Genomic DNA, 26,270 nt, shown 5'->3' with positions numbered 1-26,270 from the left:
GAACTGTTTAACTAATCTACTTTTACAATGACCTAGACAGACCACCATTTCCCCAGAGAATAATTCAATTTCTAGGAGACAGTTGTGCTAAAATATACAAGATGTATGCAGTACACCACTATCATAAAGGGCTGTTTCGAAAAAGAAATCAGCTGAGACTAGCAAGATGCTTTTATTTATAGGCTAAACCATAATTCTCTCTGATATTGTTAGCATTTTACTGTTAATTTATCAGAATAACTGTCCAAGTAGTTATTATTTTAATCATTGTATCTATTTATCAGTATTATTTACCTTTGTGAGTAGGATTTACCAGAGGTTTGAGGGAATTCTGAAATCAGCCATGTATTAAGTGCCTAAAATAAACGTTTTCATCCTTCCTTCCTTCCTTCCTTCCTTTTTTTTTTTTTTTTTTGGTAAATAAGGGAATCTACTTTCTCCTTTTTCCCAGTAGCATTTTTTGCTTTCAGTTTCAATTACTTAACACACTGTCAAGTATAATTTCTGCAAATCAGATGACAAATCATCTTCTAATTACCAACTGGGATGCAAAAGAGTGAAAAATAAAATACAAAGAGTGCTTTGCATCACAGTTAAATATTGTTTGAAAGGAGGATATTGGAAAATGAGAACAGGTGTTTTCTGTATTGTGAGGATAGGAGAAAGTACTTGAGGAATTCTTTAAAGCAGGGGTCGGAAACCTCTGGCCCACGCTGCTTCCCGCAGCTGCAATCGGACGAACCTGCGGACGTGACAGATAAACAAACTGGCCCGTCCTGCCAGGGTGCTTACCCGGGCGAGCTGTGTGCCAGAGGTTGCCGACCCCTGCTTTAAAGAAAACAAAACCTTGCAGCAAAACAAAACAGCACAAGAACAAAGAAAATGTGAACTTGGGATTTGCAGCTCTGCAGCATGAACTAATGCCACTTAAAATGTTTCACTTCCATTCTTTACAGTCTCTCAAAAGCAAAACAGGCCAGATATTCAGCTGATGAAAATCAACATAGCTCCATTAACTTCAATGGAACTACAAGGATTTATATCAGCAAAGAATCTAGCCCAACTATTACAGAGCAGTGGAATAGGATAAAGCAAAGCCAGAACCCATCAATTCTAGAGGCAACAGAGAAGGGGAAATCTCAAAGCTAAAAAATAAATGTATGTACAAACTTAAAAAAGACAATAATAACTCAATTCAGTTTTAACAGATTCCAAATCACTTTTCATTGGTGTAACTCCAGGGAACTCAATAGTACTTTACACCCATTTACACCAACTAAAGATCTGGCCCATGGATGATTTGCCCCCTTCTTCCCCCCTGTGCAGAATATGGAGAGAAATTTGGGGAGAAAGATACGACGGGACTTAACTGAAAGTTTTGCTTCAGTACTGACTCTATGATCAATCCCTGTGTGTGCAAAATATCTCAACTGAGCTTCTATCAATGCATTTATATACAGGGCCAAATTGATAATCTTACTCACATAAAAAATCCCACTGAAGCTTTGATTCTGCAAGGCCTTCTGTGACGTACACCAATGTGTGCTAGTCTGTTGCAGTACAGTGAAAGTGGAGGCTACCTGTGTGTGCAAAATAAATGTAAGCATCGTGCTCCTCACCAATCAGTAGCAAGTTGCAACCCGCCTGAGAGCTATTCTCAATTTGTAAGTGCACAAGGTAAAATGGGGTAGTGTATGAATAGAGGTATGTTGAAAGAACAGGGGGTTCTGGGTGATTATCAACACTCTAATGAGGGGTGCTTAGCTACACATTCTCATATAGGCTTGCTTCTGCTGCTAAGCAGGAGTAACTTTTTGGTCACAGAGCAGCACTCTCATTAATGCAAGACCAGATTTCACTGCACTGTCAATACTGCTCATCAGATTTTAGGTTGCCTTTACATGTGAAACACTCCACACTGGTTGTGTTTGCATCTTTAGGTTACCAGTTAACCCTCATAGCCAAACTCCTTGTGGAAATGGAGCCCAGCTGCTTGTGCCAGGATGTATGCATAGCTGCCAATATTTAGAAATAACAATAATTATGTGGATGAAATCAGACCAATCGCTACACTGTGAAGGATTGTAATTTGACTGATGTCTGGTCTACAGAGTTAAATCAACATAAGGCAGCTTATATTGATCTAACTCTGTAAGCATCTACACTACAATGTTGCTCCCGCCGATGTAAGTCACTCATTACACCAACTTCTTAACTTCACTTCCATGAGAGGTGTAGCACTTAGGTCGGTGTAGTTAGGTCAACCCAGTGTCAATGTAGGCCAACCGATAGCCCAGACAAAGGCCTGCTGGGCAGGACTGGGGCTGTCAATGCCCCACAATGTCCCACACTGACAGCCGGTGCAAGCGTTCCTGGTGAGGACACTCACCTCCAACAGAAGTAGCTAGAGTGGACATAGAACACCAATTTAATTACTGCGGTTGATGTAACTGAAGTTGACTTAATTTTGCAGTGTAGACATGCTCTAAGATCAAAAGGGAGTAGTTAGTGCCAGGGTCAGGATTTGAATTCAGGGGCCCATTGCTCTCACTAAGAAGCTTAGTCCATTAGCCCACACTGTCTCTCACAGTATTAAGCTGCTTCTCCTTCTAGGCAGTGGAAGAAGTGGCTCAGCTACAGGCAAGAGACCATGGCACAGACCTAAAAGCCTTGGCTGGCCATGGGTAAAGGAAGGGATAAGGAGCCTGTGATCCATAGGAAAATAAGTGACAAACTTTCAACATTTGGATTGGTTTCTGTAATTTTACTTTTTCAAGGATATCTTCACAAGGAAAGGACCTAGAAACTTTTTCTAAAATAAAGCTGAAGTTAACTCTGATGTTTCTAGATACCCCAAATCAGTGGAGATTTCATGGTCAGGAGTCTGTGTGTGCCAAATCTTGCCACTGCCTTGTGTAACATTGCTAAGATTTTTCAACAGTTTGGTGAGATGATTCAGCATGGCCAGAATTTTAAATCTTTTATATATAGTTAACTATTGTTAAATAATAAAAAGAGAAGATTTAGGCCCAGTGCTGCAAACAGCTGGATGTCTCCTGTCAGGTACTAAGAGCCTGCCACTCCCTGAAATTAATGGGAATTGAGATAACTATGAACCTCACAGAAGTAGCACATTGTGTGGACAAAATTGTGATACCCATACTCACACAACATGGTACTTTATTCCACAGAAGTTAATGGGACTATTTGTTGACTAAGTTGCTACTCAGTATGTTTCAGAATTTGGCTCAAAATGATATTATATATTATTGTCAAGTGAACTCCTGAGACACTGTGCAGAAAGAAATACTGTTTGTCTACTATATAATAGAGTAGGGGTCAGCAACCTCTGGCACGCGCTTGCCAGAGTAACACCCTGGCGGGCCTGGCCAGTTTGTTTATCTGCCGCATCGGCAGGTTCAGCTGATCGTGGCTCCCACTGGTTGCAGTTTGCCGTCCCAGGCCAATGGGGGCGGTGGGAAGCCACGGTCAGTACATCCCTTGGACCGTGGCGCTTCCCGCAGCCCCCATTGGCCTAGGACGGCAAACCATGGCCAATGGGAGCCGCGTTCCACTGAACCTGCCAACACGGAAGATAAACAAACTGGCCCGACCCGCCAGGGTGCTTACCCTGGCGAGCCGCGTGCCAGAGGTTGCCGACCCCTGTAATAGAGTATACCATATATACTCGTTCATTAGCCCATTCATTTATAAGCCAACCTCTAAAGATGGATAGGTAAAAATAGCAAAAACTGTGTGACCCTTCCATAAGCCTACCCTATATTTCAGGGGTTGACAAACTTTGGCTCCTGGCCCATTAGGGCAAGTTGCTGGCAGGTCTGGATGTTTTGTTTACCTGGAGCTTTCACAGGCACAGAGCCCCTCAGCTCCCATTGGATGGGAATGGCAAATCGCGGCCACTGGGAGCTGAGGGGCTCTGTTCCTGCAGACGCTCCAAGTAAACAAAACATCCCAACCCACCAGTGGCTTACCCTGATAGGCCGGGGTCCAAAGTTTTCCGACCACTGCTATATTTCAAAAGTTGGCATCAGAAGAAACATTCAAAGGTTTTGCTAGAATTATTTTAATATAATCTAACAAAAAACCTGTTGTTATAATAATAACTGAAGAAATATGTATTCACCTTCAAAATTACAATCAATATTTAAAATCAGTAAATGGATATTTAAATCAAGTAACTTAGAACAATATGAGACTTTAAAAAGTTTTAAAATCCTTCAAAGTCTGAATCAGTCTCTGATTCAGCAAACAGTTCATTAAACTCGGCTTCAGTCACAGCTGTACCTGCATTGTCATCGTAGATGTCAGCAGTGTCGTCTTCAGACTCAGATTCCTTCTCATCATCAGCCTCTGTTGCGTCATCATCAAATATGGCATCATCTTCTGACCTGTCAAGTGCATTCCTGATACAGCATTTCCGAAATGATTTTTCTATCATTTCTGAGGAAATGGACACCCACACATTCTTGATCGACTGGCAACCAGATTGATTTCGGGCTTTATAAGATTCCCACCATTTGTCAACTTCACCATGCCTGAGCACTTCCATTCAGACCACGTTTTGTGTAGCCTGTCTTTAAAGGGTTTGTTCAGGCAGATATCAAGCGGTTGTAGAACTGAAGTTAAGCCTCCAGGTATTACAGTCAAAGTTGTTTTCATATTTTGGCCACATTTTTCACCTCACCCATTCTGTGTACCCTGAACATGTCCCAAACGAGCATAGCAGGTTTCTTGAAAAGTGCTCCTGGTCTCTTATCCACACTTTTTCCAGCCATTCAATAGTCCCACTTTCATATTGGCTTGAGATTTATGAGGCCCAATGGTAGAAATGCATGAAGAAATCAAATTACACAGTAGCAGATTGACACTAGTGCTATAGTACTATTGTTTTCTGATTGGCTTGGAAGGTGTATCATTTGGTGAAATGCATGGGTCAAATAGCATGCAAAACTGCAGCACTGCTCTTTTAGTATTCATTTCAAGCCAATCTAGTCCACTAAACAAAGCCTTTGCAACTTTAAAAGGCTGCAGTATTGACATCAATAAATGAGTCACCAGACTTTGGCTCCCGGCCCATCAGGGTAAGCCGCTGGTGGGTCAAGATGTTTTTTTTACCTGGAGTGTCCCCAGGCATGGAGCTCCTCAGCTCCCTTTGGCCGCGGTTCACCGTTCCCAGCAAATGGGATCTGTGCTAAGTGGCAGCCTCCGCTTCCTGCAGCTCCCATTGTCGGCAAACGTGGCCACAGGGAGCTGAGGAGCTCCATGCCTGCAGACACTCCAGGTAAACAAAATGACAATGTATTAGATATTCAATTAAATGATTCCATAGAGTTTAAAATCATCAAATTTTGGTGTAGACCCATTTATAAGCCAATCTCCACTCTTTGATGTGTCACTTTTTTACCAAAAATATTCAGCTTATGAACGACTATATACACTACTTTGCATAAGAAAAGATCAGGAAACCTACGAAGCATATTATGGAAAATAGAAGACTAGAAGGTATAAGTATACATTCTTCTAATGCCATGTTGATACATTTCCCAGATTGACTTTGTGGTTGGAAGCTGTCAGATCCATTTAGAGTACTTTTTGTATAAGGGGGGAAGAATTCTAGGAAGCTTTCAATTATGACCTCAATTCATGCTAATTTTAATACCTTTACTCTATTATCTCATAACGGTAAACAAAGATCTTCTTCCTTTTAGCATACTGTGCAACTCACTCACTTTCTCCTCCATTCTTTCCTACGGGGGAGCATTTCATCTAAAGGGACTGATGTAAAGGTCTAGGCATTTCACTGTATCTAAATCAGCAGAGCTGGTAATGGCAGATCATAATGCAGCTGGCAATGAGAGAAAACAAATAGCCATAAATAATGTATAAAGAATGAACCCTTCTCTCTTATTGCTGTAGGCCAAAGTACATCTCCAGGCAATCCATCCATTTACCAATTAGAGAGCACATTTCAGTGCTCCTGCATTAACCTGAAGAGTTGAGAGCTTATCTAAGAAATTGTTAAGCTTCATCCTAGATATTAAGTCAAAAAATTTCAGTTCAGCATGAGGAATTAATTATGCATGTTTCCATGCATTAGAGAAAAAGATGGGTCTCAGCTGCACACACACTTTATTAAAAATGTTGTTGTAAAGTACATTACATTAGCAGGAGCACTGCCATACAAAAAGCTGGGGGTCTATACAATATTTCCATTATTTGTCTAACAAAAATGCTGAATTATTTTCTAAATAATGAATATTACATGCAGGGTATTTGTGGTTAAACATAGTATAATATCATTCTCATCACACAACTTAGATGAAAAGTGAAAATAAACCTCATCAGTTCTAAATGTGAAGAACATGACTAACAACATGCTTTTTTACTGTGATTCTACTCTTGAGTCAATATAGGTTTAGGGTGTGACTTAAGGCAAATCTTTAAAGACATGGTGTCTGATTGTCCCCTCCCACAGAAGAAACATTAGTGGGAGGAGGAGTCTAGTGGGAATTCTGTAAGGTTATCTCTCCTCATAGAGTTTCCTTCTTATTTTGCTCTTTAAGATGAAACTTTTCCAGCCTTTCACTGATGCTGTGGGTGTGGCCTGGACACATGACAGATCTCTAGGATCCAAGCTCATAAATCCTAGAGACACTGCAAGAAGAGTCAGTGGTATTCCTAGGACTCTATCTGCTCCCAGTGAACCCAGTGGGAGACTATTTATTTACTTCAATGGGGGGGGGGGCAGATTGAGCCTTGGCAATTACCAAAGAGAGCCTGACACTTCTCCCTGAACCTCTCCTCGAAGAAAAGACCTGTCATTGACCTGTATCTTTACCACCCATATGCTTTCTCTCTTCCAGCCCCTTCTAGAGAGTCAGAAGTCAGGTAAGAGGAAGTAATGGAAGCTTGTTGCAGAGTGAACTCTTGGATGGAGATTTTTGAGAATTATACACCTGCAAAGATCAAATAGGGTTTATGCTTTATTCTTTCAAATTGACTACTACCCTTCTTATCAGGCTCTTCACTCACTAAATCACTAAAATATAATATGTTCTATTTCCAAATACAGGCATCAATGTTTCCATCCCTACACCCATTAAAGCCACTCCTGATTCATTCCCTTTTTCATCCCAGCCTAGCCAACTCAATAGTCAGAGAATGTTGATATTAAATGTCTAGCTGATATATTTTGATCCCAAAGGTCCACATTCTTTTTTCAGAACTACAACATGATAGAAGACATTCAAAGCTTCTCAGAGTCTACTTTGTATATATACCTTCAGTTGAAACTTTTCATAAAATTATAGAAGTGTGATGTATATATTGCCCTGTCTCATTCACTCCTGGAATCTAATCATTACACCTGAAGCCTTGTAAATGTCTATCTTTCACCTACACATTATTAAATAAAAAGGAATATTTGTTAGACTTAAGTGGGAATGCATCCTGAAACAGTATGCTTATAAATAATGTTGGAATGAGGTAATAAAGATAATTCCCAGAGATTTCATTGCAGCTGATGAAAGAGAAACAAAGTAGAACATCCTGTATACATTGAACATTGACTAACTGCTGAGAAAGAAATGTATTCCTAGGGCTGACTTGACATTTCTGAAATGTGGTACACAGGTGGCATATTGGGTCTATTGCTGGTGATTGTGTTCCATGGTCTCATACTAAGAAGATACAATGTCAGTATAGGTGTAGTAATTTTAGTACTGAAGTCTCTAGAGTCTAAACCCTATGGTACACCTACTTGGACATTGTCTGTATTAAATTTCTCTTCCTTCAGTAAAGGGATGCCTCAGGCTGTCATTTTTTTGCATCATAGAAAACAGTTCTGCTAAGCTGGATAAAATCTCCCCACATTCATTACTACTCTGGAAATCACTGATTTTGGGAATCCTGCTCATGAAGAATAAACAGCAAGAATAAAAAATAAAACTGACAGTTTCTATAAGGTCTGGAGACTATTTTAAACTCTCTGCCTGAAAGAACTCGATTAAGAACTCGATGGTGGATTAAGTGATGAGTCTTTGAATCTTCCTCCAACGCTATTTAATTGACAGCAAATTTACATGAGTTTAGAGGAAGGTTTCTCATACCCCAAGGTTAGGATGGGTTTGGAGGGTTTTTTATGTTTGTAATTATTTTACATATTACTTTGGAGAGTGGGAAGTGAGGAGAGATTTAGGTAGAAGAAAGAAATTTTAAAAAAACCCTCTAAAATTATATTATATACTTATTATGTTTGCCGTGTTAGGAAAAAAACACTGACAAGTTTTGTTGGTTGCTGTTTTATGGTATATACCACCTCCCATTTTACTGTGCATTGTAGATATGCACATTATTAAGGAGCAAGGATGCTGGGCTCTTCAGTGCTTAGCACACTGTACATCTCCAATAATACATAGATGTTGATATCAATAAGTAATATTAAAATAAAACATTTACACTCAGAAGTGTTCAAACAAGAAAAGGATGGACTGATTTTGGTTCTATGTCTTTGCACCTGGACATAGCCCTTCCCTACCCACAAAGCCCCAGTTGCGTAGTTTACTGTAGATGGGACTCTTCGTGTTCGGGGCAGGGAGATCCCATGCAATAGAACTCTTGCTCTTCCCCTTCTTCACTTACTTCTTGGTTCCACCAGTTGTAGCATCCAGGAACAAAATAGGGTGCATCCAACCCAGGGAAATGAAAGTAAGTAAAGACAAAAGTTTGTCAAGGACTTACATTATGGTAACAAAATAGTTTTGTTTCTAGAAGGAGAGAGATGTTTTGGAGGGGAAAATCACTCCAAATGGGCACATTATACCTTTTGGATGGCAACTTATATGAACCCTAACCTTCAGTATTTTAAAAGCATTTAGATTTTGTTAATAAATATCAGTATTCTTTTTGTTGGAAAAACTGGAGAGTAAAAGGCATATCAGCATAACTGTTTAATGTCCATTCTTCATCATTATGTTGGCCTTGGAATAAATGTAGCTTTTAAAACTGAAAATCAAGAAAAGACAAGGGCATTTTATTTTAAAACTAATTCATGGGGGAAAAAATCTAAAAGTTAAATTCACTTAAGAAAAATATATTATTTTGGAAGCTTACACACAGCAGCCCACAATGGAGTACCTTTGCCAAGTGCACTTGGGGTAAAACTCTTTACTATGCAAGTCACCTTGGCAGAAAATCTATTGTTTGTATTATGCTAGTCTCCTAATTCCAATTGATTTGTCACCACTCTTTCAATTGCAGCTGTAGGTGACCAGTTTTATTCTTTTTAACAAGGCGATAAAAATTATAGAGAACACAGATGTTTTCTAGTGGTACTTGCTACTCAGCTGAAAATGAAAAACTTAGAGATGAAGTGAAAATGAGGCTTGCCTGTTTGTTTGTGTAATTGTAAGGTTGCGTGTGTCTGCATATTAGGGCTCATTGAAGTTTTCTTTTTACATTGATTTCAATGGGTTTTAGATCAGGACCATAAGCCACTCAGCCATGATCCTGCAAGCTGCTTCTGGTGGGCATGGTGGTGGGGTTCCCAGGTGTGCAGTGTCAACTTATTCACAACAGCTGACAGAACTTGGACCTATTGCTATGGATGATGGTGGTATCAGGAATCAGACCCTGCAGCAGAGCCAGTCTGGAAGCAGAGCCTGTAGCAGAGGCAGTCTCCAGGCAACGTAACTAGTGCAGCTGGCCTGTAGTAGACTGCCTAATTGGCTACACTGCCTGATTGGCTGGAAGAGTCAGCAAACCAGCTCTTAAACTCTTAACCAGGGGCAGTAGTAGTTCAGCAGCTGTTCAAAGCATTTGTCCATGACTGCATTAGTGCCTGCCTTGCTACACTTCATGTAATCCAGCTCAAGTTCTCAAGTCTGTTTGCTCAATTTTTGACTTCAGCTCTGATCATTGGCTCTGGCCTGTGACTCTAGCTCTGACCATGAGCTCTGATTTTTGGTTATTGACTCCTGCTCCAGACACTAGGTATGACTACCAACATCCTGCTTCCTGACAGATGGAAAGAATCTACCCTAACTGTTCTTTTTCTTTTTTACTATAGCAAAAAGATATTTATAAATGTATCTCTAGACTAGGGGTGGCCAAACACAGCTGCAAGCCACAGGCAGCTCTTTTACCATTAAAGCAGGGGTTGGCAACCTCTGGCACGCGACTCACCAGGGTAAGCACCCTGGTGGGCCAGGCCAGTTTGTTTACCTGCCGCGTCAGCAGGTTCGGCTGATCGTGGCTCCCACTGGCCGCAGTTCGACGTCCAGGCCAATGGGGGTGGCGGAAAGTGGCTCAGGTGAGAGATGTGCTGGCCGCAGCTTCCCACCACCCCCATTGGCCTGGGATGGTGAACTGCGGCCAGTGGGAGCTGTGGTCTGCCAAACCTGCCGATGTGGCAGGTAAACAAACTGGCCTGGCCCACCAGGGTGCTTACCCTGGTGAGTCGCGTGCCAGAGGTTGCCAACCCCTGCATTACATTGTGGCTTACAGAGCCCCTCACATACTCCACCTACCAGACTAGGGGGAAGCACTCAGGATTTCTGCCTTATGGTGGGGTAGGGGTTTCTGCCAGTGAGGATGGGCGATGTCGTGGTTCTAGACATGTGGGGTGCACTTCCAAGGGCTTTGGACTTCAGTAGGAGTGGGGCTGAAGCCCCAAACCCTGGTAGGTGTGTACTGGCTCTCAAACTGCTAGAGACTGTCATATGTAGCTTAGAGGGTCAGCAAGTTTGGCCACCTCTGCTCTAGACTGTGCAGGCACTCAGAACAGTGTGAGAAACTAAACAGAGTAAAACTGAATAGCATACATGTTGTACCTTGATCTGTGTGGAGAAAGATGATTCCATTTGGTGGAAGATCTCAATATTTCAAAATTTGGTTTAATTGTTATTTGGAACAAAAACCAACAACTCTGATATTCTCTCCAAAATAGAAAAGATCCTTGGCTCTGTGACATTCCACCTGGTGGATCCTTGTAGACCAGGCTACTGAGGCACTTAGAGCCAGGCTTTCCAAGGTCCTGCCTCTCCATCATCCTGCCTGGTGAGTTGAGTCAGAGATGGTAGTCCTGGCTGAGTTGGGAGGTTGGGAGATTGGGTTCTGGATCTTCCAGGGCTTCCAAACTCTCAACTCTTCATCAGGCCACCAGGTGTTGGGTGGGCAAGCTGTCAGGAAACAGGATAGGGTTCAGAACATGCTTACTAGGCAGAGTTCCATTGGAATCCTGGTAGGTTTCATCAAGCAGTCTCTGAAATATTTGGTTTTGACAAATCTGCCTTAGCCAATGAAAAAATGTTATATGTGAATTTCTGACCAGCTGATTGGGTAGCTAATATTAAATATTGTATATAAAAAAACCCAAAAAACACGCTGGACAATTTTTATGAGTAGAGATGGGAGAACAACTGATTTTTCCAGTTGGGTGGCAATTCTGAGAAGAAATAATGGTTCAGATCAAACTGATGCTGACCTCTTTTGGTCTGTTTTAAGTTGAACAGAATGTTTCATTCAATGTGAAAAGTTTTGTTTCAAACTATTTTTAAGGGGTTAGATTTACAAAATGGCAGCAAGAGAAAATGTGGTTCTGCTTTCCTTATACCCTCTAGCCCAGCGGTCAGAGCACTCACTTTGGGTATAGGTAGGGTGACCAGATGAGAGGAATATAGAAAATATCAGGACACATGGGGAGGAGGGGTCGCCGGTGGAGCAAAAAAACCAGAGCGCCGCCGGTGGAGCAAAAAAAAATAAAATAAAAAAAATGGACTGCCGCCGGTGAGTGCCGCGAAATAGCGGGACAAATAGTGTCCTGACCAAACATCGGTTGGGACGTGGAACAAACGCCTAAATATCAGGACACCCTAGGAGACCTAGCTTTGAATCATTGTTCTGTGATCTGTTACATGGGTGCCCTAACCACGAGGCTATATGGTATTCTGGAGCATTGTTCTCTCAGGTTCTCTTGTTGAAGCTATTCCACTTGGTACTAATAATTAAATAGTCATTGGAGCAGGGGGGATTAAAACCTTGGCCACTCCTCCTTTAGGTGACTGGCCGAGCTGCCAGGCCACAGCTGTCTCAATTTCTGACTATTCAAGTATTTCAGATAAAATGAAACCACATCACCAGAAGAGACTAAGAGAAACCTGCCCCGGGCTACTCCATATTCTGGTGGGTAGGTTGCCTTCCTGGGAGGTGAGAGACCAAGTTCATATCATTTCTTCTCATGAGGCAGAGAGGGAATTGAACCTGGGTCTCCCACATCCTTTGCCAGTGCCTTAATTACTGGGCTAAAAGTGCTAAAGGAGGCACCAGCACCACCTCCTCCTTCTCTCAGTTTTTCTGGAAAAAGGACTGACTTGGTTTAGGCATCAAACTCCAGGAGTAGGTTCAGAGCTGAGAAGCATGAGTGGAAATAGATGCCTACTTCTGGCTTGGACTTAGCCACCTGACTCCCTTTGAGGGGTGAGGCTCAGCCCATACCCCTCTCCTCGGCATTTTCTACTACCTAGTTTAGGTGGCATCCTAGTCAGTGTGATGGCTTTTTGTGGATCCCACTGCTTAAGCACCTAACTCTCCCTTGCACAGTATAAGTCAGGGTTTCTCAAACAGGGGTTGCCGCTTGTGTAGGGAAAGCCCCGGGCAGGCCAGGCCGGTGTGTTTACCTGCCCTGACCACAGCTCCGGCCGATCGCGGCTCCCACTGGCCGTGGATCACTGCTCTGGGCCAATGGGAGCTGCTGGAAGCGGTGTGGGCTGAGGGACTTACTGGCTGCCACTTCCAGCAACACCCATTGGCCCAGAGCAGCGATCCGCGGCCAGTGGGAGCCGCGATTGGCTGGACCTGCGGACAGGGCAGGTAAACACACCGGCCTGGCCCACCAGGGGCTTTCCCTACACAAGCGGCAACCCCTGTTTGAGAAACCCTGTTATAGGGAACCTGGTCACCTAACATGGGTTGTGAATTACATTAGGAGGCAGAGGGCCTACAAGTTAGGCACTGCAACACCAGGGCCGGCTCTGGCTTTTTTGCTGCCCCAAGCAAAAAAAAAAAAAAGCAAACCGTGCAGGGCAGCCGGAGTGCGGGTGCAGGGGGACTCCTGGCATTGCAGATGTGCCCCAGGTAGCAGAGGGGAGCAGGAGGGAACAGGGAGGGAGAGAGAAGGGGGGCGGCCAGGACTCCTGCTGCGCCGCCTGCCTGGAGGGCTCCGCGCCACTCCGGTCGGCAGGGAGGGAAGGATGCGGGCTGCCGGGCTTGCTGCAGACATGGCATGGGCTGGGGTAGATGGAGGGCACAGCCTGCTCCCAGCAGGGCGCTCCCCTCCTCCGCGCCGCCGCCCCCTACAGGGCAGCCAGAGCAGCGAACCAAAAACAAAAAAGAAAAAAACCTGCAGGGTGGCCAAAGCAAAAAAAAATAAGGATTCGAGGGAATGCCACCCCTTAGAATCTGCCGCCCCAAGCACGAGCTTGCTCGGCTGGTGCCTGGAGCCGGCCCTAGCAACACTGAACCTTGCAGTGCCTAAGTCCCTTTTGTGAATCCCATCCTTGGCAATCACTAAACATCATACTCATGAAGTTGAAAATACAGGATGTGGGATCCCCTGTAGGAAGTGTGGACTCCTGCATGCTGCAGAACTGACATAGTCTACAGAGATCTCTTTGCTACACCATGAAGGGGAGCTTTGGAGGCAGGGCCACTGGATGTGTTTCCACTTGATCCTGTCACCAAAGCCCCTGAAGAAAGGGAAGATAACACAAGCCTTCATGAATGGCTTCAGAATGGTTTGAGGGATCCTTTCTTCACCCCCTCACTGTTCAGGATTCAGGCCTTACAGGTAAGGTATATCTCTTTATTATATTTTCAGAGTTTACTGTAATCACAGTATTTAACATAGGCATTTGCTCAGTTTGACTGAACTTTTGTCAATCAACTTCTTTTAATACTAATTGAAGTTGTGTGGCTAAAGCTTGATTTAAAGATATAGTATTTCTGAGACAATTAAAATTACTTGTCATATGGTTGTTTTGGTTTTTTTTTGCCTTTTTTGTTTTTGTTTTTTTCTTGATGCACTGGATAAGCATAGTATTTTACAAAGGGTAATGGAGGAAAATACACCATGATCAGGATCACTATGATGGTTTTGTTTCCTACCTATAACCTTTCTTTACAGAAAATAAACCTTTTCATGTGCAAACTTTCTGATATTTATATTTCACCCTTTAAAATCTGACTCTTAGCCATAACTTTCACATATCATTGCTTGTTTGTAAATGATGATCAACTTTAAACGAACAGTTGTCAAATAGACAGCAGCAACATAGCCATTCAGAATGGATTTAGAAGCAAGTCTCTAGGTAGGAACATTTTCTTCAATTTTTCTCCTGAAATAAACTCAAGGTATTGAACGCTGCACAGCCATTTACAATTTGGAATGGCCAGAATTGTGGCTGACCATTAGGGATTTGCACTGCAATAGAAACTAAGTCTCCTGACTGGCAAACTCCATTTAATTTTTCCTCTCTTCCCCAGAAATAAATGTTCCAATGCTTCTAACTTGTGACCGTAGGGACTTACCTGAAAGTCAACGTTAAAGGAGGCAGCAAAGTAAAAGAACTCATTGCAGCTGTTTTGGAGGCTAACAAGGAAAAGCAGTATAATGGAAAAGAATGGAACAAATCCCTTTCTCTTATATGTAATTAGGAAGAGGAGCTAGCAAAACAGATACCATGACAGAAGGAAATTGATAGCTGTCTGAGTATCTTAAATACAGGAAGACAAATTTAGCAATTTAAAGTTTATTTTAAATTACATTACAAGCCTAAACAACACTAATATTTTTTCCTTCCCTCTTGATACAATCTGAGATAGTGCTTAATCAATAATTAGGCCTTTGGATCCGTAAACTATCTTACTCAATGCTTAATCCTTGAGTTCATGAATTTTTGAGTGTCTCCTAGGCCTCTAACATATAGGACCTGAGAAACTGGCTACATATCAGGTCAGTGATACATACTTCTCTCTTTTATCCCTTGATCTTTGCTTCTATTTTGTTAAGAGCCATAACCAATAAGATATGTGTTATCCTGGAAAGGAACTCAAGCGATTTGCCAATACTGCTTCTCTTATACTGTTTCCTTCATCTATTTTATACACTTCTATTGAGAGAGTAACTTATTACTTAAGATCTGAATGAAGTCAAAGGTGCCTTTTGCTGTCTTCAACTGATATTGAACCAAATTCCAAATGTCCTGTCATTAATCCCACAGTGAGATTTTAGCTGCACTGTCAACTAACTGAACTAATCAACCATTTTCAGAAAGGTGCAAATCAGATGGTAAAGATGCTATCTCAAAATTCTGCATAGTTTTTTTGAAGAGAAACTCCCTGTCTAGTGCAGTTTCTTCCTTAAATTCAGGTAACTGGGATCCCAAAATGAAATACTCCTTCCTCTTCATGAGAACCAGCCTTTCCCAATCTTTCTTTTAATTTCCAAGCTTGGTAAACAGAGAAGGGGGGGAAACAAAACAAAACAAAAAATGTGACCTAGTAGTGTTAGCATAAAGCTTTATTTCCTTAACTTCCGATCTAATCCTAGTTGTGGTATTGACCTCCTCTGTGGCTAGGGTAACGCAAAATCTGTTTCAATTTCTGCATCTATGAAATGGAAACAATATTTTGAGGAAAAATCATACGTTGATGATTATACGCAACATTTATAAATTGCTATATACTAAGATAATATTTAGGCTAGTTTAAAGAGGTTCTGTAGTGTAGAATCCAGATACAATATGCTCTAGATATTCAATATTTATTGTTAAATCCAGGTTGCTGTGGCAAAGAAAGTAAAAAGCAAACAAACAAACAATAGCTATAATTTATGTATGAACCTATTACATTTGTGCCCAATTTCTGTAGAACTACATAATTTGTACTCCCTGTGCTGGCAAGTTTATCTAACAAACCTTGTTTTGGAACTATGCTGATGGTATATAATTGCATCATTTATGAGACTGGCACACAATAAGGGAGATCCATGTTAACTTGTGCCATACAGAGAAACAAAGGAAGGGGAGAAAAATCAAAGTTAGAGCTTCTAAGGCATTATTGCAAACAATGAAGAGCAAACCCCAAATATTTATGGTTTGAAAGAATGATGAAAAATTGATTGCTTAGTATAAGGAACTGGATGCTAATAATCACTTTTTTCTCTCTCTTTTCTTCCTTCCCCTTTATCTTCAACTACTCTTTCACCTTAGAGATTACATTGAAACATGCCTTGTTTTCTCTTTTGCTGAACAATTTTTTTCAACAACTTTGCTACCCTATACTTCTCTGCTTCTCTTTGCCTCAGTTTTCACTCCCCTGAGATTTCTTTTACTACCAATGAGATCCCTTCTTAGCTAAGTCTACAGATCTCTTTTCATGCTTCATTCTTTTTGACCTGTATTTTTCCTTTAACAAAAGATCAGGCTACAGCACAGAGACTGCATTTGTCATTTTGTTTGAATACCTTCTGTTGGCAATAGACAGTGATCAGGTGTCCATAATGATGTTGCTATTCTATCAGCTGATTTCTACGTCAGAAAACGTGAGGTATTATAAATACAACTATAGTCCTTGGCAGAGTTGATGGAACATGTTTATAAATGTAAGAAATGGAAACAAGGTGGAAATGAAGTTTTGATTAAAAATAGAAAGAGAAACTTTAAAAAATCACTTTTTCTTTTCCATTTTCTGATCAGCTGTACCATGTTTCACACATTGGGTCACCTAGATTTTTTTTATGGCATTGCACCCTACGTGGAGCTACACATAAAATCTAGTTGGAAGTTGAAGCTATTTCACAAGCTTACTTGTTAAATAGATTATGTCATTGTGAAAACATGTCAACTTGCCATCATTGCTTTGGCTCTGCACTGGTTTTCAGAAGGAATTTGAGATCTTGATTTTGTTACAGTTTCCTCCGGGTTTTTATGTGTCTTTATGCCACAGCAGAGATCAGCAGAAATGCTCAAGGAGGAGCTAGCTCCTAAAGTCAGTAACAGCCAAAACTACTGGTAGGGCATTCTTCTGGAAAGCCTGTGAGCTTTTGATCACAAACCAAATTTGTTGACCTTTAAGCAAGTGCAAAAGCCCATTTGTTAGGAGGGTTGATGCATTTGCAGGACTGTTTGTTTCAGGAATGTGACATTTGGGGACATTTGGACATAACTTTTGACCCTGCAATGCATGCCACAAGGAGCAGACCCCTGAAGATGGAGCTAGGGGTACCATCCACCTGGAGGGGTATTCTTGCACTGAGTTAATGGAAGAATGAGAGCCTATATCTGAAATACGTTCTTGCTGAGGGGTTTCTGGTACATGGTGGTGAAGAGAATATGCTGCTGTTTTGGTTTTGCAATATTTTATATTTTTAATAGATGGCAAGTGTACCTACAAGGAAATATGTTTTATCATGTTACTTTATTTGCATCAAAATATCTAAATAAATAAAGCAGATAAATCAGTACTAGTCAGGTTGAACCCACTGCTCTAAAGAAAACAGGATGGAAGGTGCTAATAAACATTGTTTTGGCAACTGCAATAGAAATATTTGGAGAGCCTGAATAAATTCATTTCTACTTTTCTGTCTCTCTGATACCCTCAAAGTTCGCTGATTGACTTAAATATATGAATGTTAAATTCAGACGGGCAGAGTTGTTTTAACTCATCCTGGCTATTTTTCTCCTTCAAATGCCCATTATTTCAGTGATCTTGCAGCTTGTAGCTGATATATGATTGCAAATCGGCTGATACTGGGTTTACAAGGCGTTAGGTACATTGGTGAAAAACTTTAACTGCTCATATAAATAAAAGGTTTTACCTTTAAGACACAGCCCATAGTATGAGGTAGTGCTCAGCTGCACCTCTTGAAGAGGAGCACCAAGAAACATTCTGACTCAAGGAGGTAAATGGTCTCCCAGTGTGAAGAGGAATACATCCACTTCTGCATCCTTTTGTAGAGTGCAACTTCCTTTTCTATTTGTGCTGTCTTCACTGCGGCTCTTCTCTGCTCGCTCAAACACTTTTGAGGCACCATGCACCCTCTGGGGACCAAGGAGAAAGCAGTAGAGGAGACCTTCAGACCAGAGGTGGCTCTATGTATTTTGCTGCCCCAAGCACGGCAGACAGGCAGCTTTCGGCGGCACGCCTGTGGGAGGGCCGCCGGTAACGTGGATTCGGCGGCGCACCTGTGGGAGTTCCACCGGTAACACGGATTTGGCGTACCCACCCCCAAATTGCTTCCAAAGCCACGGGACCGGTGGACCTCCCGCAAAAACGCCGCCGAAGGCAGCCTGACTGCCGCCCTCATGGCAACCGGCAGGCTGCCCCCTGTGGTTTGCCACCCCAGGCACGCGCTTGCACACACGTGCCTGGAACCTCCCCTGCTTCAGACTGCAAATCTGAATTACACATATAGTCATTACACATATTGTGCAAAAGGTGGGGGTACTTCTCCCTTCCACCCTACTCCACTTTTTACTAGAAACCCACATACAGGCCAGCTACAATCTTGTCTTAAGCAAGGTTGGAAGGAAGAGACTGAGAAAGACAGAATGGCATGGAAGTGCAAGGAGGTGGGGAAATGTGGTAGTTCACACTGTAAAGATGGCCTCAAAACAGAGACCTGGTGTGATCTGTCTTCTGGTTATAATAAATGGGAGTAGTGGGCCAAAAACCCTATAAAACAACACACTGGTAAAGGCATCTGGACAGTTCTATAAGATCCTTGAAATAAAATCTATTAATATAGATTAGCATCCAATATTTTGGATCTTAAATTCAGAACAGTTCAAGATTCTTGCATTGTTTTATTATTATATTTTATTATTAATTTATTATTTTAGAGGTTTGTTTCTATCCTGAGGCTTTTATAATATTGCACTATTGTGATGAATTATCATTATGTACTGATGCAACATTAAAATGCAATATGAAATAGATCACACGGGATTAATAGATTTGTGCTGTGGTGGGGATGGAGCTATTTAAGAACAGCTGGAAAGCTGTATTCATTTGGAGGCAACAGTAATTAAGATAATACATTCAAAAAATCCTGTATTCACCAGAATGGGTGTCCAACCCTTCAGTTATTTGGAAAATGGTCCCTTTGCCAACATTGAAAATGTCAGCAGCGGCTTATGACACAGCAATAGCACATAAGGTCACCGGCTCTTTTTAATTTCAGTCTTGGCTCTGAGTGAGGAGGAAAGTGTCCCCTTCTTTCTCCCTCTCAATACACTCTAACTCTTAAAAGGAGCAAGATAAAGCAGATCTTCCTTGTGCCCTTCCTTATCCCCCCTCTCTTTAGGATACTTGTTTCTTTCTTTAATTTCTAATTTTCTTTTTCCTCTTGCCGTTTTTTTAGTTAAATACCAATAGCTTCCAATGCCCAGAAAGTTGCAGAGAAAAAACTTAGTGTTTGTGAGATCGATCAGTCATAAAAGAGAACGTCTACCTAGGTTCCTGTCGTGTATACAATATCAGTGGCCATTTAAATGATGAAATACTGAAAGAAAAAACGGGTCATAGAATTCTAAATTCGATAGTTAAACTTACTTATCCTCTGAAAATAACATTAGCAAGCAATCTACTGATCCATCCTTTAACAAAAGTAAATTTAAAAATTACACCACTAAATAACACATTCTGACCAAGATAACTTAAATATTAAGATCCCTGCTATTAAACATGTTCCTTTTTTATTCTAAGGGCCAGACATTGCTACACTTACTCTCTTCAGTAGTACTTTAGTCCACAAGCGGTCCAAGTAAGGTAAGAACTCATGAGGCATGAGTAAGGATGTGAGTCTGTCACAGTGTCACAGTGTGATTTCTTCAGCGGCCGGTGCTGGGTCAGGGGTTGCCCGAGCCAGGCAGTCCCTGGGCCAGCAGCAGCAGTTTGGGTGTGTGGGAGAGGGCTAAGGGCAGGAGGTTGGGGTGTAGGGTGGCACTTACCTCTGGGTGGGGGGCTCTTCAGCTCCCACAGGCATGACCCTGCTTTCCAAGGTGGTAGAGGGGGCAGGGGCTGTGGTTCCTGGCCAATGGGAGCTGCACAGCCAATGCTTGTGGCGGAAGCAGCGAGCAGAGCTCCCTGGCCCCTCCACCACCTAGGAGCTACAGGGATACACAGAGCCGGGTAGGGAACCTGCCAGCCCAGCCAACCCTTCCCCCCCACAGCACCAGCAGTGCTCCTCCCGCCTCCCCCCGCAGCAACAGTGGGGTACTGGGCCACCTCCCTCAGCACCTGCAGCACCCCTGGACAATCCCGCCCCCCCCCAGAGTTTAGTTTTAGTTAGGGATATATAGTAAAAGTCATGGGCAGGTCATGGGCTATGAATTTTTTATCACTACCCATGACCTGTCCATGACTTTTACTAAAAATACCCATGACTAAAACATAGCCTTAGGTATGAGCAAAATCTGGCCCTAAATTTACAATTCCTCTCAAATGTCATATTCTCTGATATTTCAATGGCGGTAGTTCTGAGAATGTTATCTCATTTAATTTGAAATCTCTTGGGCTTTGAATTTCCATAGAATTCCTTTAAGATCACACTGTTTTTTTTTAAAGGCAGGGCCAAATTCTGCCTTCGTATTCACCTGTGCAACCCCGTTAATTTCAGTAGGGTTGCAAGGTTGAAAGTGAGGGCAGGATCTGATTCTAATTTTTATTTGAGACTTTGGGTGAGAAGAAAAAAAATGAACAAAATAAATATTTTGAATAAAATTTTAGAATCATAAAACAGAAGAAAAACAGACCCCAAGAAGGTTGTTCTATTAAAATATTTTTAGTTTGGAAAACAACAGTAAATACAAATATAGATTAACTATAGTCTACACTAGCAAAATTACCGGAGGCTTCCATGGGATTGAATCTAATTAGGGAACGTACAGTAAATTCAGAAATCCCCTTCTTCTTGAACTGTGCATCCCTTCTGTGACATGGGACTCCCTCTCATATAAAGACTACACAGTGGGCGTACAATGTGGTTTTAAAATGATTTAGTCTTACACTAGGCATAGACTTGGCCCTGCAAGGAGGTTACAGATCAGTATGAATTTCTGTGGCTGAGTTGCATTTATTTTCAGGTGTATATAACAACCGACACATCCTTTATCATAATTGGGCTAATGACACTACTGTAATAATCCAAAGGAATTTAGTAGCCTCCAGTTTTCTGCAGTGTAGGATGGTGAATCCTTAACCTAAGATAAATATTCTTAGGGGGCTTCTGTTTCCTAGCTGTCAAAACCTGTGCATTTGGTCTTCATGATTAGCCGGTTTAATTTATGGGACTCAAACAGAACAAGGCAAGCTGTCTTGGCTATAAGTCAAGACAGCTTTTCATCTTCATATTAGGAATACAGAGGTAATCATCCCAGAGTGATAGACACAACGGAGACTCGAACCAGGAGAATGTGCATGCAATTGGCTGTGTGATGTTCAGTCCAATTCAGTATAGTTTGAGAAGAAAATAATTTAAAATCTGAAAAAAGTTGTTTCTGCTGAGAGATAAAGGCCTCAACAAAGAATAAACAACCAAAACTTTTCTGGTAAAGAATCTGCTGTCATCTAGCTCTTTAGTCTAACACAATATGTCTTCATTATACGGCTAGGGAAAGAAATGAATCACACACACAATTTGGGCTAGATTGTGACTCTTGTAGCCACAGCTGTATTGTGGATGCATGACAGTTGTTGATTCATTCTGCTTATGGAGAACAAAGGCAACCCCTTCCCTCCTCCCAAAAAGCAAACCAGACCAAAAGAAAACGAAAAACCTAACTCTCCTGGGAAGTTGCTAGAACATACCCAGGAGGGGTAGCTTTAAAAAAAGTGTGGTGTGTACCTTCAGGTGCAAGCAGATGGAGAATTCTGCCCCTAGGCACACACCCCACCTCATCCAGTCACATCCCCTTCAGGCTGCAGAGTACTTCACATGCTAGCTTTATATTTAGGGAGTGCAATATGTTTTAAAGCATATTTTATATGTATGGAGTAGTACTGTGCTTCATATTTGTGTCTCTATTTGAAAACACCTAAAAACACCTAAAAACACCTGAAAAGACCTCTCACTGTTGAGGAGAAAAAAAAAGATTAGGCCTGATTTGTGCTCCAATTTGTATAAAGCTCAGTTCTGAATATCAACCAGAAGGGTAGGTTTTGCTCTGAGAAAACTGCTTTTCTGCCTTGCTAACTTCTTTGTCCTGTACTTTAGACTCATGTCCAGAAACATAAATCAAATCTCACCTAAGGTCATATTCCTTCCCAGAGGTCCCAATTACTTTAAAAACATATAATGATCCAAACTCCTAGCAGTAGGACTGTAGTGTCTGAGGCTAGTGAAATGCTGCAATAGCTTTATTCAGATTGGTATAGTGAGCCAGCTTCTCCTCCAACACACACAATGTCCATTGCCATCCCAAACACTATACTTCCTAAATTGCAGTGGGGGGTTATCATTTCCATGAGGCTCCTGTTTTATATCTGGGGGGTTGAGTGGGGAGGGGAAGCACCTGTCAATGTGAGATTGGAGGGACAGGAAGGGGAGTGAGAGGAGTTACTAAGACTGGGTTTGAGGGAGGAGGTGAGGAGAGCTGGCTCCATGTTGGGAAGGGATATCCTGGCAGTTTCTATTGCCATTCCTACAGAATCTCCTGGGCACCTGGTGCCCTACCCTCCTTGTCATCTGGCACCCTGTGCACTAACTTCCCCTGCCCTCCACTCAGCTGCTGATACCCTTTCCTGTCCCTCACCTCACCTTGGTGGCTGGTGTACATGCTACTGCTCCTTTGCCAGGCCAAATGTCTCTGATGGGACCTGTGGTGGCTGGAAGGTGGGACCGGAATGGGTTGGGGAATCCTATCTGTTTCCCAGTGGCTGACCTAATTATGTGCGACACAGTGGCTACTCCTGCCCCACCCTGTTCAGGTCCCTGCATTTGTCTCCTCTCATACCAACCTTCCCATGTGTGCATGGGGGAGGAAACATACCCAGGCCCTACTCTTGCCTCTGCCAGATATTGTGAGGGTAGTAAACAATGTGGGGAGGGCTGGAAAAACAATCCTTCCTCCCAATATTTGCATTGCAGAGACACAGTACCCTGATATCATCTTAGTTCTGCCTCACTCTGACAGGGTGTACAAACCCCACATGGTTCAGGTGAGGGTTAAGGAATTACTCTAGACACATGTTCCTCTGCTCCCAGTGGAGACAGAGTTCTAAATGGAGCAACTCAGTTCAGTTTGGGCTGACTGAGCTGGAGAGCAGTTGGGTGCTGCAGCCTCCTGTAGAGAGGACCAGGCCTAGGGACCAGTAGGGACCAGGCCTAGGCCTCACAGTCAAACTGCCACAGACCTTGCAATTTGTGGGGGCTGAGGATGACAAGTGACTGCAGATAGAGGAAGGGGCTCCAAAGAGTGACCTGAGAGGATGCCAAAGGAGATCCCAAGACAGACCTGTTGTGTAGACAGAGGAACAGTGGCCCAGGGAACAAGCATGAGGGCATCTTCTACTGCCCAGTACCCTCCTGGACAACACAAGCTCATAGAAAGTCTGTCATTTCATTAATAGAAAATGATACACACAAACCTTGTTATTTCAAATGATATTTCCCAAACACTTCAATCCAAACACACTCGGGTTTAGATAAAACAATAAAACAAGTGTATCAACTACAGAAAGATAGCCATATTTTAAGTGATTACAAGTAATGAGACATAAAAGTTATAATTGGTTACTAAGAAATAAAAGGTAAAATGCAAACTAATACCTAATTTAGCAAGCAAAATGAACTTAAAGCAAAGAGGTTTCTCTTCCCACATGCTTACAGCAGTCTGGCTGGATCTTTCAGCCAGAACCCCTCCCCCAGTTCAATGATGCTTCTTTTGTCTTTCCAAGGTCCATTTTATTTTCTTGACACCTGGCTGAGGCATCAGTTTGCCCTTTGTCTCTGAGAAATTGGTTTAGGCAGCTTCCCCAGATTTGGAATATGCCTTAGTAACATCATAGAGAATCTTATAACTTTACATACAGTGATGCCACACATATTTTACCAGGACAATAATGATCAGTGAATTATGAGTTTTTAAATGATACCTCACAAGACATACTTTGTACAAAATTACCAGAGTCTTGTAAAAGTGGTGAACATAGGGGTACAGTCTGTCAGATCTTTTGGAGTCCCACAGGGGACAATCTTGGATTGGGACCATTCAATATTTTCATTAATGATTTGGATAATGGAATGAAGAATATGTTTACAAAATATGTGTGTAACACCACACTAGGATGGGTTGCAAGCACTTTGGATGAAATGATTAGAATTCAAAAACACCTTGACAGACTGGAGAATTGCTCTGAATTCAACAAGATAAAATTCACTAAAGAGAAGTGCAAAGCACTTCACAAAGGAAGAAAAAAAATCAAATGCTTAACTATAAAATGGTGAATAACTGACTAGCCAGCACTACTGCTGAAAAGGATCTGAGGTTTATAGTGGATCACAGATTGAGTATGAGTCAACAATGTGATGCAGTTGTGAAAAAGGCTATCACTCTGGGATGTATTAACAGGAGTGTTGTATGTCACTCCTGGGAGATAATTGTCCCAATCTACTCAGGATGCATGAGGCCTCAACTGGAGTACTGCGCCAATTTTGGAATTCCCCCTTTAGAAAAGATGTGGACAAATTGGAGACAGTCCAGTGGAATCAAAGATGGAATAGGGGAGCATGGCCAATGTCAAAAGTTCAAAAATAATGAATTTGAGATATATATATATATATAAATATATATATATATATATATATATATATATATATATATATCTCAAGAGGCAGGCCAATAAACATGAGATAATCATTTTAAAAAAATATCATGCCTTTATGGGGATGAATTCATTATTTTATATTATATATACACATATATAACTCTAACTGGCCATCACTAATGTGAGTGTGACAGTGAATGTTGCCAACTCTTCCAAATTTATAAAGTAAGGTGGTTTTGACCCTTGTGGGAGCTCTTGCTAAAACACCAAGCTGAGATGAAATTATATAGAAATGTATAAAATACTCCCTGGTGGTAGCAGAGCCACTAGTTTCTTCCTTAAAAAAAATAAATAATGAATTATGTGCCACACCAGCTCTAGATCTACGTGTCCACCAACCCATTCATTAATTATGCACCACCCCAGTCCCACATCAATGCTACCACCCTGCACCCCCCGCTCTACATCTGCCCCTTGCCCCTCAGTGCATCTCTCCTTATCTACTCCTTTCAGCCTAGAGGGCTGAGGCAAGTTTCTCTTCTCCCCCTAGCCAGGCCTGAGAGAAAGGGTGCTTCCATGAGTTCTTTGTCTCCTTCTGCCCTTTCCCAGGCCTGGTGTTGCAGGGATGAAAGGAGAGGGGGAGAAGCAGAGAGCCCATTTGTCATAGTAGGGGAGGGGGAATGAGGGAGCAGGGCTAGCCTGAGCTGCTGCTGGGATCTTTCTGGTCCCTCTTTCTTCTTCCCCTCCTGTAAGAATAGAGCTGGCTGCTCCCTCTCTCATTGTTCCTACTCAAAATCCCTTCTAGGCTCCTGCTTCTTTCCTGCAACAGCCCTTCTTTTTCCTAGGAGGTGGGGAAGTGAGGAAGGCAGCCAATCAGAGGAGTTCCACCTTCCCTCTTCCCAGGACTATCAAGTGAGAGCTGGCGATTCTCATGCCAAAATCATGCTAGTTGCAATTTCATCCCAAGAGTTGGCAACAAGGAAAGGGGACAGTGCAGATTGCTGAGTGTGGCAGGCTGTGGCTGATGGAGAGAGAGAGCATTCATTCCAAGAGTCAGAAACATCCTTCTACAGCTGTGAAGCCCAGGAGACCCATGGAAAGTCAAAGAACCAACAGCCATTGAGGTTTTTCTCAGCTAGACTGAAGCTTAGTTGACTTGTCATAGGCCTCTTCACAATCCTAGAACATGGTATGTGCAAAGTTGGCTTAATGACAGCTCTGCTTCTCCCTTTCTCCTAAGGTTAGCAATGGAGTAACTGAGACTCAGGCCCTGAGTCCTCTTCCTTAGTTACATACAGAGTGCAAACTCCCCATCTGAAGCCCCAGAACCTCTGAGGTTTAAATATTCTACTGATAGTTCCACACAACCCGATTATTTGTGTGTTTCATTCTCCATATGCCAAACCCAAAATGTACCTCTCACGCAT

This window comes from Mauremys reevesii, linkage group 1 (assembly GCF_016161935.1).
Source record: "Mauremys reevesii isolate NIE-2019 linkage group 1, ASM1616193v1, whole genome shotgun sequence".
NCBI classification, from domain to species: Eukaryota; Metazoa; Chordata; order Testudines; family Geoemydidae; genus Mauremys; species Mauremys reevesii.
Note: the sequence above shows the minus strand (reverse complement) of the source record.